This window comes from Mustelus asterias, chromosome 1, assembly GCF_964213995.1.
Source record: "Mustelus asterias chromosome 1, sMusAst1.hap1.1, whole genome shotgun sequence".
NCBI lineage: Eukaryota > Metazoa > Chordata > Chondrichthyes > Carcharhiniformes > Triakidae > Mustelus > Mustelus asterias.
In genome coordinates this window covers 166,644,014-166,660,946 of record NC_135801.1, presented here as the reverse complement: position 1 = coordinate 166,660,946, position 16,933 = coordinate 166,644,014, and positions in this window count along the sequence as shown.

Below are 16,933 nucleotides of genomic sequence, written 5' to 3'. Positions count from 1 at the left end.
GCTTTGCCGAGGCAGCAGGAAGTATAGACAGAGTCAATGGATGGGAGGCTGGTTTGCGTGATGGATTGGGCTACATTCACGATCTTTTGTAGTTCCTTGCGGTCTTGGGCAGAGCAGGAGCCATACCAAGCTGTGAAACAACCAGAAAGAATGTTTCTATGGTGCATCTGTAAAAGTTGGTGAGAGTTATAGCTGACATGTCAAATTTCCTTAGTCTTCTGAGAAAGTAGAGGCATTGGTGGGCTTCTTTAACTATAGTGTTGGCATGGGGAGACCAGGACAGGTTGTTGGAGATCTGGACACCTAAAAACTTGAAGCTCTCGATCCTTTCTACTTCATCCCCATTGATGTAGACAGAGGCATGTTCTCCTTTACGCTTCCTGAAGTCGATGACAATCTCCTTCGTTTTGTTGACATTGAGGGAGAGATTATTGTTGCTGCACCAGTTCACCAGATTCTCTATCTCATTCCTGTACTCTATCCTGAGATCCGACCCACTACAGCAAACTTGAAAATCGAATTGGAGGGGAATTTGGCCACGCAGTCATAGGTGTATAAGGAGTATAGAAGGGGGCTGAGAACACAGCCTTGTGGGGCACCGGTGTTCAGGATGATCGTGGAGGAGGTGTTGTCTCTCCTGGGAGCTAAGTGGGTAAATGGACTAAATGAAACTTATCATATCAATGTCAAATTGGACTTGATAACTCTCCTGTGAAGGACCTTGGGATATTTTACCTTGTTAAAGGTGCTATAGAAATGCAAGTTGTTGTAGAAGAATGATACAAGAAAATTGTCTCTGTTCTGTTCTGTGCTCCATTGTGGAATTGTGCCATATGTGCCATCCAAATTTGATGACTGGTGTACCCGAATTAACTGATATTAGGCTGGGCGTGAGCTAGACTGCTCCAGCATGAGTAAAACTCTTTCCCCTGATCACTATCTGCGATTAGAAAGTATCGATAGATTATAGGAGGAATGGATCTGCTCAGTTGTGGTGTCACTTTACATTTGAACAGGCCGCCAGAGGTGTTGGTGCAGGCAGGGATAGAACTTTATCCAGAAAGAAAGTTTAGTTTGCTCATTAGTGTCACAAGTAGGCTTACATTAACACTGCCATGAAGTTACTGTGAAAATACCCCGGTTGCTACACTCCGGCGCCTGTTCGGGTACATTGAAGGAGAATTTAGCACAGCCAATGCACCTAACCAGCACATCTTTTGGACTGTGAGACGAAACCGGAGCACCCAGAGGAAATCCATACAAACACGGGGAGAACATGCAAACTCCACACGGACAATGACTCAAGCCGGGAATCGAACCCAGGCCCTTGGTAAAGTGAGGCAGCAGTGCTAACCACTGCGCCATCGTGCCACCCCTTTGAAGAAAGATAAGAACAAAGAGGGACAAAAACAAAATTGGGAGGTTTCCAGCTGTGTTGAAAAATTGATATTTACTGGGTTAGTATTTGAAGTCCAGCATTGACCTAGATTCATCCCAGTCTGTACATATAAGTGGGGGCAGGATTAAACTCAGCTGTGTTTCCTTTCTTGGCTGAATACTCACCCTAGGATGGCACGTGGAAGAGTTGTCAACCCCGTGAAAGATGCTGTTCGTATCTACTCGAAACGCGTGCAAAGAGCTATACATGTCCAAGCTTGTTGCAGACCTAGGGCAGGGTTTTTCAGCCTCACTCGACCCGAGACCATAAAATCCCACCCAAGGTCAACTGACCTTCCCATTGTCCGCCCCTCGCCCACTCTGATTCCCGTGGCGGGCAGGGCAGTAAAATTCTGGCCCTGGACTGTGGAATGTGCCAGTCTCGATGTAGAGGGAGGCACCAAAGCGGGGGGCAGCCCCTGAAAAGGCTTCACAATCGAAGGCCCTCTCACTCTCACATCCCTTTGGCTGTAAACACCAAAGGAAGTTTGACATAAAATGTAAATGTCAAACATTAAATATAACCTAGAATTGTAAGTTCAGTGAGGCACCTCGGAGTGCCACGTACTGTATTGAAAGAAATTGAACCGTATTTCTCTTTATGTAATGCCAACTTTGAACAGTTATGTAATGCACTTTTACAAACTTTATGAATTAAGTATATATTTTGAAAAAAAAAGTCAATAGCTGTTGTTGCATCTTCCATTATATAGTACAAGTCATCATCTGAATGAGAGGAGAGTTGGGTGGCTAGCAAATGAATGGTACTGTAATATCAACCTGGAGTTAACTAGACCTCAGGAAATGAGTGCCTTTCCAAACATTTCTGTTGGTACTGAGCTAAGTCGTTAAACATCAGTGACATAAACTGATCTGTTATGTTTACTTATCCTAGTTGCAACCATTCAATGTTTGACAAAGCAGAGTATGACCAGGGTGCTAAAATCTCCAGGCTAACCATTTATATCTATCAGTCCTGCAGAATTGGAGACAGAGATTGGAGGAGGTTACACCCCACCTATTCATGTGCTGAACCCTGGGTTTGAGATTGGATCATTAATGTCTCTGGAACCTTCCTGTGCACGAAATGACTGTCACATTTGTCTACATGATAGTAATGACTGCATTTCAAGGTAGCACTTTGAGGCATTTTTGGACAGACTTGTTAAGATGTTACGTCATTGCTAATGTTTTCTTGTTTGTGTCCAGGCAACCTCTGGGAAAGCGAAGTGCAAAAGATACTCCAATCTGCATTAATTTCTGCATATCTGAGCGAGCTTGAAAACAAGGGCATGAGTATCCCAGATGGCCACCACACAATTTCACACAACCTTCAAGACAGACAAAATATTTGGAACTTTTATTGCACCAACATAAGAGCTGATCTAATAAAAGGTATCAAAATATTTAGTCTATCCTGATTACAGGGGATTAATGCAGGCTTAAAATAGTTTTAAAAACAGTTGCAAAGAAATATTTTCAGAAGATAAAATGGAGACATTGCATTTTTCCAATTATTGCAAACCACATGCTTCAGGCTCAGTCTAGGAAATCAGTGGCTGTACTGAGGCGTGCGCTTGTAATCCAGACACCACAATAAAATTGCAGTGTTCTGGAAAGACTAACAAGAACAAAGTCTTACTGTCTTTCTCTTCATATTTTCTCCTTCAATTTTTTTCACTAATTTCTCCCCCTCTCTCCTTTCGACTCTCAAATTGATAAAGCTCAGCAGCACCGTCCCCTATCAAACCCCATTGTGAAGCAGCACAGTTTATATCGATTGTGAACAGAGTGTCTGCGTTTCAGGATATTGCTTTGTGTTACATTACATATTTGTAATGAGTGGCTCTGTTGAAATTTGAAGCACTTTCATTAACTTTACAAACACAGATTGCACTATGTTTTCATTGACTTTATATCCAAGATCTGACCAGCTTCCTGTAAAGACTTTAAGTAAGTTGTGTAGATTTTGTTTTTAACACACCTCTTTAGGCCTACAAAGTATTTTAATTACTGTTTTCTTAAATCACTGTAATCTCATTAATTTTAGAGGATTTAATGGATGAGAACAAGACCCTACCTGTTACCAAAAAAAGCTATAAAAACAGAGCACACACATACATACATACACACATTTATACACACACACTCACATATACAGGCACACACACACATACACACGTGTGCACACACACAGAGACACACATACACACAATATATGCACACACTCACATATATTCACACACACATATATACACACACATATGCTCACACGCATATACACATACGTATATACACACATAAACACACACATATATACTCACACACACATACACACACACATATATACACCCTCACATATATATGCACACACATATATACACACACATATTCAAATACACACATATACACAAACACACATATATACACATGCACATATATACACACACACATATATACATACACATATATACACACACACACATATACACACATACACACACACATATATATATACACGCATATACACACACACACATATATACACCCTCACATATATATGCTCACACATATATACACACACATATTCAAATACACACATATACACAAACACACATATACACACACACACACATATATACACACACATATGCTCACACGCATATACACACACGTATATACACACATAAACACACACATATATACTCACACACACATACACACACACACATATATACACCCTCACATATATATGCACACACATATATACACACACATATTCAAATACACACATATACACAAACACACATATATACACATGCACATATATACACACACACATATATACATACACATATATACACACACACATATATACACACATACACACACATATATATATACACACATATACACATGCACACATACACACACACACATATATACACCCTCACATATATATGCACACACATATATACACACACATATTCAAATACACACATATACACACACACATATATACACCCACATACACACATATATACATACACATATATATACACACATACATATATAGACACACACATACACACACACAAACGCACACACACAAACACATGCACACATTAACAATTCTCAATAATGAGATAGAAAGCCACATCTCCATATTTGCCGCTAATGTAAAGGTAAGTAGCATTGTGAGCAAGGTAGATGGAAGCCATTTGAAGATTGAGAAATAGTGGAACAGCTGAAATTCTGAAACACGATGGAGATACATTTCTGGCACAGTTGCACAACCTCCCACACGTCATCTGTAAAGAGAATTGCATGCTGGAGTTCTCAGGGATGCTGTGACCATGATTATACTCAAGAAGGGGGACAAGTATGTTCGTGATAACAGGAAAGCCCATTGTAAGGATCATCCTCAATCACCTCCTCCCAGTGGCAGAAGGACTCTTTCCAGAGTGGCAGTGTGATTTTCCACCCATTGAGAGGCACCACAGACAGGTGGCAGACTATCCCGTCCCACTCGGCACGAGAATCGTAGCGGGTGGGACACGGACCATAAAAAGGTCCTTTGACCTCGGGCAGGATCTTTTGGCCTTGGAGCAAGTGCGGCCGGAAAATGCTGCCCCTGATCTTCACTGCATGGCAAACAGCACCAAAAGCCTTTTTCAAACTCATCAAAGTCAGCCATAAAGGCTTAGGGAGGATCCTCCTCAAATTTGACTGCCTTCAGAAATCTGTCCCCCTCCTCCATCTGCTCCACAATGTCTTGCAATCAGTGATCCTCCCCAACAGAAGTATCACCAGCAGTGCCTTCATAAGATCCTCCAATCCCATGGTAAGAAAGGCCGCCAAACAACATCCTCTCCCAAACTAACATTTTAAAAAATTATTTCACAGGATGTGGGTGCCATTGATTAGGCCAGCATCTACTGCCCATCCCTAATTGTCCTTGATAAGGTGATTGGGAGGGAGCTGCCTTCTTGAACTGCTGTAACCTACGTGGTGTAGGTACACCAACAATGCTGTTAGGAAGAAAATTCCAGGATCTTGACCTAGCGTCAGTGAAGGAATGGTGATATGGTTCCAACTCAGGATGGTGTGTGGCTTGGAAGGAAACCATCACTCAATCCTCCACTATTGACATCCTGGGGGGTTATCATTGACCAGAAACTGAACTGGACCAGCCATATAAATATTGTGGTTACAAGAGCAGATAAGAGGCTGGGGAATTCTATGGTGGGTAACAAATTTCCTGATTCCCCAAAGCCTGTCCCCCACCTACAAGGTGCAAGTCAGGAATATGTTGGAATACTCTCCACTTGCCTGGATGAGTCAAATCCTGGAACTCCCTCTTTAATGTGGGTGTACTTAAAGCTCAAGGACTGCAGTGGTTCAATAAGGCACTTCACCACCGCCTTCTCAAGGGCAACTAGGGAAGGGGGATAACTGTTGGCCTAGTCAGGGACACCCACAATCTGAAAATGAATAAAAAATAAACTAGGGGGTGTGGTCTAAAAATGAGAGCCATACTTTTCAGGAGTGAAATTAGGAAATGATTAGGATCAGATTTTAAGTTTAGTTGGGAGACTCCGTAAACATTTAAGATGGAGGGTGAATCCGGATTTGGAAGGCCTCACTTTCCGACAGATCCACCTTTTGCCAGCAGAAGCAAGGGTGCGTGATTCACACTGGCCAAAAATCTGAACTCAGCAGAGCCAATTGAATTTAGTGCTCAGTTCAAACAGACCCTATTTTGGCTGTTCCAGAGGCCTTAACCAGTGTGAGCGTGACAAATTCATGGAGTAGATGTAAACACTCTTAAGTGCAGATAAGGTCTATTCATGTGTCATTACCTGAAGCTCTTAAAAAATTCCTTTGTTCTTTAAACTTGAAAACAAAATAGACTTAAGCTGTCAGTGAGAATGAAAAAAAGTCTGCTAAACTGCTTTGATTGACAGACCATCTAGTGTAGGTTTAAAAAAATATATACCACCTATTCCACAGGCCCAGTAGAGTTCTTTGTTGATTTCTCAAGGGCTATAATCATGTCATTGTGAGTGCTTGGCTGAGTTTCAAAAAAATTGAAAGCATTATCCCAGAAGGGGTTCTGAGTTGACAGTTTCATTGAAAGTTTGAAGAGGCTTTAAAAGGATTAACTGTCTTTGATGTGACTATTGACTAACGGTCTGTTTCTTGTTATAACAGCTTGAGGAGATTTAAAAGCTCTAAATGAGTTTCATGAAATTGAGAATTTTCTTCACAATCAGGTATGAGTGAGAGCTGTATTAGATTAGAAGTTTATTTTTTATCATCTCCACATGGCTCCTGTGGTATGCCCATGGTGGATACTGAGTGCATGGCTACACGGGTGGTATGGCAGTATGAGAGAGCTTGGGGAGGCCTTGGGTTGACATGGAGGTGGCATGGGGATATGTGGGGTCTTGGGGAGTGGGTTGGGGTTAGGTACTGATAAGGGTGATGACTAAAGGGCTGAACAGCTCCTGAAACAGCTGGGACAAAGTCCAAGAGAACCAAACCGAACCTTCTAACCAGTCCACCTTGTATTTGTTCATTTCCGTAGTCACCTAGAATCTGCTTCTGGGGCCAGTGGACCCAGGCTCTACATTGCCCCCACCTCCACAGAATAAAAATCAGTACAACAGAACCCTTTAAACTGAGGTGGAGCCTGCCAGGACAGGATGTTTCCGGATTTGAGCTACCCACCTTGGTAACGAAAATCCAGCCCTTGAAGTTTTGGAGCTCTCTTCCGGAAACTGCAATCGACATTGGATCAACTGTTAATTCTAAATCTAAGATTGATCGATTCTTGTGAACCAAAGTTATTAGTGGATATGGGGCTAAGGTGAGTATTTGCAGTTAGTGCGCACAACGTCCCTGCTCTAACTGAACGGAGGACAGGGTTCAAGGGGCTAATGGGGTGGCACAGTGGCAAGCACTGCTGCTTCACAATGCCAGGGACCTGGGTTTGATTCCTGGCTTGGGTAATTGTCTGTGGGAGTCTGCACGTTCTCCCCGTGTCGGCGTGGGTTTCCTCCCACAGACCGAAAGACATGCTGGTTAGGTGCGTTGGCCACGCTAAATTCTCCCTCAGTGTATCCAAACAGGCGCTGGAGTGTGGCGACTCGGGGATTTTCACAGTAACTTCATTGAAGTGGTAATGTAAGCCTACTTGTGACACTAATAAATAAACTTTTAACTTTAAGCAGCGTACTCCTGCTCCTGTGTCCCAAGATCAGAAAATATTGGTAAGTGTAAACAAACACACACTCTGGGCTGGGAGACATAAGCGGAGCCGTGTATTGGGCTTACTGCTGGGCGCACGATCTCAGCGCTTCTCCGCCGTTGGATTTCGGGGGCACCGTCAGTTCTGTGCTAGAAATCGCCGCGGAGTTGAATAAATTATGTAGATATTCATTTAAATCTTATTGGCAGGTTCGGGATTGAAGTCTCCAGGCCCGCTAGCCTCTCCCCCCTCCCCTCCACCGCCAGGAATGTTTGGAGTGAAGGGGGCCATGGAGGCTCCCTCAGAGGGTCGGGGGTAAGGGGGGTGCCCCTGGCATTGCCAGCTTGGCTGTGCCAGCCTGGTCCCCTGACACTGCCCACTGGGCATTGGGCAGTGTCAAGGGGGCAGGGCCAGAGGGGGGCAGTGCCTATAGAGGGGTAGGGCCTGTGGGGGGGGGGGAGATCAGTGGGGGTGGGGGAGTCCCACTGGCACCCTGCACTTGGCAGTGACGGAGGTTGGGAGGCCAGCGAATGGGGCTGGCCGTCAGGGTGTGGGAGGGGGGGGGGGGGTCAGCCTGCCGGGGTGGTCAGGGCTGTTGGGGGGAGGTGTGGGAAGGGAGAGTCTGCGGGAAGGGGGGTGGGATGGGGAGATCAAGACGGGCTGGTGATGGGGGGGAGTGAGGTGGGGCTGGCCCAGAGACATTTGGAAGGCCAGCGATCAGGCCATGGGGGGATCTGTGGGGCAGCTTTGTGGGGACGTGGAGCTGGCCAGCAATTGGGAGATCGGCAGTGTGGAGCTACTGCGCATACGCTGATCTCGGCACTGAGACATCAGCACATGCACAATGGCCCACTGTGCTGCCAACCTCTCCAGCAGGAATAGGCCCCGCACACTGGTTTTTAATGAGATTCACGCTAGGGCTGTTGTGATGCACAGAGTGTGGGAGATTCATTTTGAAAATCCCGCTGGAAAAATCAGTTTTTACTCCAGTTTTTACGCGAATTCAGCACTTAGAATTTTTGGGGAATCTCACCCAAAGTTGCAGAAGGGGATAATTGGAAAATAAAGAACTACTAATCTAAACTTGACAAGCCCAGGTCAATAAAAGAAAGCACGTGCATTAATATGGCCCTTTTCACAGCTTCCCAAATGGCTTTACATCCAATGGAACAGTTTTGAACTGTCGTCACTGTTATAAACTAAGAAACCTGGCAGCCAATTTGCAGACAGCAGTGTGGTAATGACCAGATAATCTGCCTTCACTATGTCAGCTGGCTGATGAACATTGATGTGGAGATGCTGGTGTTGGACTGGGGTAAACACAATAAGAAGTTTAACAACACCAGGTTAAAGTCCAACAGGTTTATTTGGTAGCAAAAGCTACACAAGTTTTCGGAGCTCCAAGCCCCTTCTTCGGGTGAGTGGGAATTCTGTTCATTATATGCCCTGTTTGTGAACAGAATTCCCACTCACCTGAAGAAGGGGCTTGGAGCTCCGAAAGCTTGTGTGGCTTTTGCTACCAAATAAACCTGTTGGACTTTAACTTGGTGTTGTTAAACTTCTTACTGAGCCAATTTGCAGACAGCAGTGTGGTAATGACCAGATAATCTGCCTTCACTATGTCGGCTGCTGATGAACATTGATGTGGAGATACTGGCGTTGGACTGAGGTGAGCACAGTAAGAAGTCTCACAACACCAGGTTAAAGTCCAACATGTTTACTTGGTAGCACAAGCCACTAGCTTTTGGAGCGCTGCTCCTTCATCAGGTGAGTGGGAGTTGTGTTCACACTTGGAGACCCTCTCCACTTGGAGCCGGTGCCATCGACACTGCAAACTGCCGGCTCCAAGTGGAGAGGATCTCCAAGTGTGAACACAACTCCCACTCACCTGATGAAGGAGCAGCGCTCCAAAAGCTAGTGGCTTGTGCTACCAAATAAACCTGTTGGACTTTAACCTGGTGTTGTGAGACTTCTTACTGTGATAAACATTGAGCAGGAGAATGTCCTTGCTGGAAAGAGTCGAAGGCATCTCTGACAGTGCAGCACTCCCTCAGTATTACAATCTAGATTGGAATATACATTTGAGTATCTGGAATTCTCTCCTTAAATCTTTATTTTCTCCTTTAAGACACTCTTTAAAACATATCGCTTTGATTCAGTTTTCACTCAACTGTCCTAATGTTTCCTAATACATTTTCGTGTTAAATTCTGTTTGGGTATTGCTTTTGTGAAGCACTTTGGGATGTTTCACTATATTAAATACACTATATATAATTACGATGCCGCGCAACTTGAACCCACAAGTTTCTGACTCAGAGATGAGAATATTACCAACTGAGCTACTGCTGACACCCTATGAATAAAGTGCCATGCAGATGCAGCAGGCGGTAAAGAAGGCAATGGTATGTTGACCTTCATAGAAACGGATTCGAGTACAGAAGCAGGAACATTTTACTGCAATTTTAAAGAGCCTCGGTGAGGCCAGACCTGTAATATTGGCTGGAATTTTACCGTTCCACTCACGACGGGAATTGGAGTGGGGCAAGGGGCGGACCATGGAAAGGTTTGTTGACCTCGGGTGGGATTTTACGGTTTCAGGATGAGCAAGGCTGCAAAATCTTGCCCATTGTGTGCAGCTTTGGTCTCCTTTTCTGAGGAAGGATGTTCTTGCTGTAGAAGCAGTGCGAAGAAGGTTTACCAGACTGATTCCTGGAATGGCAGGACTGATGTATGAGGAGAGATTGAGTGGGTAGGATTAAGGAGTTAGGTATAGCTCTTGGGGTGAAGGGGATCAAAGGATATGGGGGAATGGAGGGATCAGGCTATTGAGTTGGATGATCAGCCATGATTATAATGAATGGTGGAGCAGGCTTGAAGGGTCAGGTGGCCTATTCCTGCTCCTATTTTCTATTGTTCTATGTTTGTCTTCATACCCACCAGCCATATAATTCTATGAATGAGACAATAAACCAAGCCCACACTAGTAGCTCAGATGGACATTAGCAGTCCTTAGGCGCCATTCCTGATGTCCTGTAGAACATTCCTCTCTCAGTTAGTACGACCAAAGCTGATTAATTGGTCACTTACCACATTGCAATGTTTTGGGGGAAGTTGCTGGGGCAGAATGGATTCTGCATTCGCCTGTATAACAATAGTAACTGAGCTTCAGAAAATTGTTTGAGACTTGGCTGATCAACTTCCTCTTTGCAAGGAAGAATGGGGATTGAGGGAGGATAAGTGGATAAAGAAACGGTTGAAAATAAGCTGAAGTCTTCATTGTACCCTTAAAGAAAGAAAGCTAATTTCAAAACTGAAAATATATTTTCTTTTATATTTATTTGTTCATGTGACATGGGCATCACTGGCTGGGCCAGCATTTATTGCCCATCCCTAATTGCCCTCAAGAAGGTGGTGGTGAGCTGTCTTCTTGAGCCACCGCAGTCCGTGAGGTGTAGGTACACCCAGAGTGCTGTTAGCGAGGGAGTTCCAGGATTTTGACCCAGCGACAGCGAAGGCATGGCGATATATTCCCAAGTCAGGATGGTGTACGTTGGAGGGGAAATTGCGGATGGCGGTGTTCCCATGGGAATTGGGGGTAAACGCTCCATTAGTTAAATTCATTGCCGAGCACAAAAGAAGGTAGTAGAGGTTGATGGAGGTCAATCATTTCAGACCTGGGAAATTACTGCAGGAGTAAAAGAAGGGCGGGACGGTGGCACGGTGGTTAGCACTGCTGCCTCACAGCGTCAGGGACCTGGGTTCAATTCCCAACCTCGGGTCACTGTCTGTGTGGAGTTTGCACATTCTCCCCGTATCTGCGTGGATTTCCTCTGGGTGCTCCGGTTTCCTCCCACAAAAGATGTGCAGGTTAGGTTGATTGACCATGCTAAATTGCCCCTTAGTGTCAAGTGGTTAGCAGGGTACATAGGTGGGGTTACAGGAATAGGGCCTGAGTGGGATTGCTGTCGGTGTAGACTCGATGGGCCGAAAGGTCTCCTTCTGTACTGTAGGGGTGCTATGATTCTAAGGTGACAAGCTGCCCTTGTCCTTCCAGATGGAAAAGGTCACAGGTTTGGAAGGTGCTGTCAAAGGAGCCTTGGCTGAATTTTATTCATTTCTTACCTGCATATGGACACTGAGGCCGGAATTCTACTGCCCCACTCGCCACAGAATCGTTAATTTTATAATAATTTTATACTATCATCGGTGAACATCCCCACTTCTGGCCTTATGACGAAGGGAAGGTCATTGATGAGGCAGCTGAAGATGTTTGGGCCTAGGTCACTACCCTGAGGGACACCTGCAGAGAGGTCCTGGAGCTGGGATGACTGATCTCCAACCACCACAACCATCTTCCTATGTACCAGGTACAACTCCAACCAGCGGAGAGTTTTCCCCCTAATTCCCATTGACTCCAGTTTTGTTAGGGCTCCTTGATGCCACATTCAGTCAAATGCTGCCTTGATGTCAAGGGCAGTCACTCTTTCCTCACTTCTGGAGTTCAGTTTTATTGTCCATGTTTGAACCAAGGCTGTAATGAGGCCAAGAGCTGAGTGGACCTGGCAGAACCCAAACTGAGCACCCATGAGCAGACTATTGCTGAATAAACGTTGCTTAATAGCTCTGTCAATGACCCCTTCCATCACTTTGCTGATGATTGAGAGTAGACTGATGGGGCAGTAATGGGCCAGGTTAGATTTGTCATGCTTATTATGGATAGGATATACAGCCAGCAATATTTCACACTGCCAGGTAGATGCCAGTATTGTACCTGTGCTGGAACAGCTTGGGTAGGTGTACAACCTGTTCTGGAGCACAGGCCTTCAGTATTAATCTCTGAATGTTTCCCGGGCCCATAGCCTCTATGGACATATGGACATCGCTGGCTGGACCAGCATTTACTGCTCATCAACTGAGTGGTTTGCTAGGCTATTTCAGGGGACATTTGCTATGGGTCTGGAGTCACATATAGGCCAGACCAAGTACATTAGTGAACCAGATGGGTTTTTATGACAATCAACAATGTTTTAATGGTCACCATTAGACTTCTTAATTCCAGATTTTTTCTTAATACAAATTTCACCATCTGCTATGGTGGGATTCAAACTGGGTCCCCAGAGCTTTGCCCTGGGTCTCTAGACACAGAAGCAGCCCAGTCACAATACTACTACATCACAGCCTCCCAGTATCCAGTGCCTTCAGCCATTTCTTCACACGACGTGGAGTGAATCGAATTGGCTGAAGACTGGAAGACCGAATCCATGATCCTGGGGACTTCAGGAGGAGGATAAAATGGATCATCCACTTGGTACTCCTGGCTGGAGATGGTTGCAACTGCTTCAGCCTTGTTTTTTTCACTGATATGCTGGGATCCTCTATCATTGAGGATGGAGATATTTGTGGAAACTTCCTCTCCTATTAATTGCTTAATTGTCCACCACCATTCACGATTGGATGTGGCAGGACTGCTGAGTTTAGATCTGATGTGTTGGTTGTGGGATTGCTTAGCTCTGTCCATCGCTTGCTGCATTCACTGTTTAGACAAACAAGTGGTCTATGTTGTAGCTTCACCAGTTTGACAGCTCATTTTTAGATATGCCTGGTGTTGCTCCTCTCATACCCTCTTTGCTGAACCAAGGTTGACCATCTATCTTGGCGGTAATGGTAGAGTGGGGGCTATGCAGGACCATGTATTATGTAATCTAATGGATTGTTAATCAATACAGATGATAGATATATAATGTAGTGACGACTTTCTAATTGAATTGATCTTGTTGACCTGAGGCTGATAGGGAATAACAACACTTACATTAATGATGGTTGTGTGACAGATAGGTTTGGCCAGAGCATGTTAGCTTACTTGTTTTACAAATGGTATGGTGGCAGGATTCTAAACAGTGGTGTAAAGTAACAAAAGGCTATATGTACATGGAGGAAGCTTGGGTTCTCTAATTGTTCTAGAAAGGGCCACATTTGACTATCAAGGCTATTTATCCACAAGCCCATTTGGTACTTGGCATTCCCGCAGGCGATTGCCTGACCATTTTTTAAGTGCTAACCATTTTTTTTGCAAGCAGTGAATGGTCTCTCTAATTGTATTTATCCAAATATATCAAAATGTTCTTCAATGCTTCAGTTCTAGTTCAATTCTTCAGTTCCAGTTCCCTCCCCGGACACCTATCCAATGAATTTAGTGACAAAGTGTGTCTGTGCAACCTGTCAAACCAGTTCAAGATCATGTTCAACTGTGTTGCTCCTTCCCTTCCCCAATCCCTGTGATCTGTGTAAGAGAAACATGTTTTAGTGAGGAGCTGAAGGAAATCAGCATTAGTAGGGAAATGGTTTTGGGGAAATTGATGTGATTGAAGGTGGATAAATCTCCAAGTCCTGATAACCTTCATCCCAAAGTACTTAAGGAAGTGATCCTGGAAATAGTAGATCCATTGGTGGTTCTTTTCCAAAATTCTCTGGACTCTGGACTGGTTCCGACAGATTGGAGGGTAGCTAATATAAGCCTGCTATTCAAAAAGGGAGATAGAGAGAAAACCGGGAACTATAGACCAGTGAGCCTAATGTCGATCCTGGGGAAGTTGCTAGAGTCCATTATTAAGGATTTCATAACTCGGCATTTGGAAGGCAGTGGTATAATCAGACAAAGTCAGCATGGATTTACAAAAGGGAAATCATGCTTGATGAATCTATTGGAATTCTCTGAGGATGTAACTAGTAGAGTTGACCCAGGAGAACCAGTGGATGTGGTTTATTTAGACTTTCAGAAGGCTTTCAACAAGGTCTCACATAACAGACCACTATGTAGTGTTAAAGCACATGGGATTGTAGCTAATGTCTTGAAATGGATAGAAAGCTGGTTAGCAGATAGGAAGCAAAGAGTTGGTATAAATGTGTCTTTTTCTGACCGGTAGTCAGCGATGAGTGGGGTTCCGCAGGGATCTGTGCTGGGACCCCAACTGTTCGCATTATATATTAATGACTTGGAAGAGGGAACCAAATGTATTATCTCCAAATTTGCAGATGATACAAAGTTGGGTGGGAGGGTGAGCTGTGAGGAGGATGCAGAGGTGCTTCAGCGTGATTTAGACAGGCTGAGTGTGTGGGCATACGCATGGCAGATGCAGTACAATGTGGATAAATGTGATGTTATCCACTTTGATAGCAATAATAGGAAGACAGATTATTACTTGAATGGGTGCAAATTCAGAGGGGTGGATACTCAGCGATACCTTGGAGTCCTTGTGCATCAGTTGCTGAAAGTAAGCGCGCAGGTACAGCAGGCAGTAAAGAAGGCAGATGGTATGTTGGCCTTCATAGCAGAGGATTTGAGTATAGGGATAGGGATGCTTTGCTGCAATTGTATAGGGCATTGGTGAGGCCACACCTTACTTTAGAGAGAGTACAGTGAATGTTTACCAGGCTAATCCCTGGGATGGCAGGTCTGTCATATAAGGAGAGACTAAATCGGTTAGGATTATATTCACTGGAGTTTAGAAGAGAGGAGATCTCAATGAATGGTGGAGCAGGCTCGAAGGGGTGAATGGCCACTCCTGCTTCTAGTTTCTATCCCGGTTCTCCCTGTCTGAACTCCATGGAAATACCTGGTCACAAACTACATGACTCTGTGGTCTCATGCCCCAGGATTGGTCAACACTTTCAGGAGAGGAGATTTAACAGGCATTCAGGATTATGAAGAGCTTTGATCGTTCCTTCCTATTTCCAATTCCAGAAGCTTCAATAATCAAAGATGTGCGGGTTAGGTGGATTGACCATGCTAAATTGCCCCTTAGTGTCAGGGGGACTGGCTAGGGTAAATGCATCGGGTTATGGGGATAGGGCCTGTGTGGTATCGCGGTCGCTGCAGACTCATTGGGTGAATGGTTGCCTCCTGCACTGTAGGATTCTATGATTCTATAACCAGATAATACAGATTGATGGTAATTAGCGAAAGAACCAAAGGTGAGATGATGAGTTTTTTTCTTATAACCTGAAATGCTGCTCCTGAAAGATTATTAGTAGCAGATCCAATCATTATTTTCAAAAATAAATGGGATGAATATTTGAAGGGGAAAGTATTGCAAGGCTATAGGGATAGGACAGGAGAATAGGACTAATTGGGACGCTCTTTCCATGACCTTACACAGGCACGATGGGCTAAATTGGCTCCTTATGCACAGTATCATCCTACGATTCTCAGAAGAAACAACTGTTTAAACATGGGTGTAATCTAGAGCCATTTCAATGAATTCATCTTTTCCTCAGCCAAGCACAGGCATAAGCTTACAATGAGTAAAACATCAACTGAACTAATTATCAAAGAGTGTATCTGACTGGAAAAACATTTGGTGACTTGGCAGAGTTTTATTGTGCACTGCAGTAATTTCCAGTAAGGTGCCTGCTTTGGGCAAGATGCCTTATATGTCTTGTGTGAGATAAATTTGCTGCAATAATTCACAGAAATATTGGTGTTTGTCGGCAATACTGTTTTGTGATTTTATCAAATCACAGAATTTTTTTCTTCCTTTGGCCCTTTTCACCAAGCATTGGGGTTGAAATTAGTTTGCACTCTGCCCATTTTTCAGGACTAAGGTGAGGGCAAAAGGCAGCAAGTGAGAAATGGAAGTGCTCATTTTGTACTGACATTGGTCGCACTGCTAATTCAGTGTGGCCTGGCTTCGAGGTGTCCCAGGCAGTGCCTGATGAGAAAGGAGAGAATGTCTTTGCTGCTGCCACATTCTGGCTAGAGGGGGCAGGTGGAGTTTGAGAATTTCTTGGTTGGTGGTCCATTAATGATGCTGAAATCCTCAGGACTTCCGCTTGCGGCTCAGTCTGTTGTTCAGGTGTGCTGTCTCTCCTCCCCGACCTGGACAGAGACTTAGATAACAAAGTTTGCCAACAGAAACAGCTGATTGAAGGGAGACACACACTCAGTGTTGTAGACAGGAGCTCCCATTCCACACAGCCCTTGCTTTTGTCCTTCAGTCAGCACCTGAGGCAAATACTGACTGAAGGTGGAGAACAGTGGCTGCCAGAATCAGAGCTACATCCTAACGGAATGCATTCCTGCTGACGAAGCTGGTAACCACACCTCTGATTTTCTTTTTGACAAGTCTCACAAACTCATCAGCGGACCAGCTGTTCCCACTGATGGATTAAAAGATGGAGCTTTGCAGGCTGGATGAGATGACAGAATGGGCTGGATTTGACCTGTGACCCTGATCTACATAAACA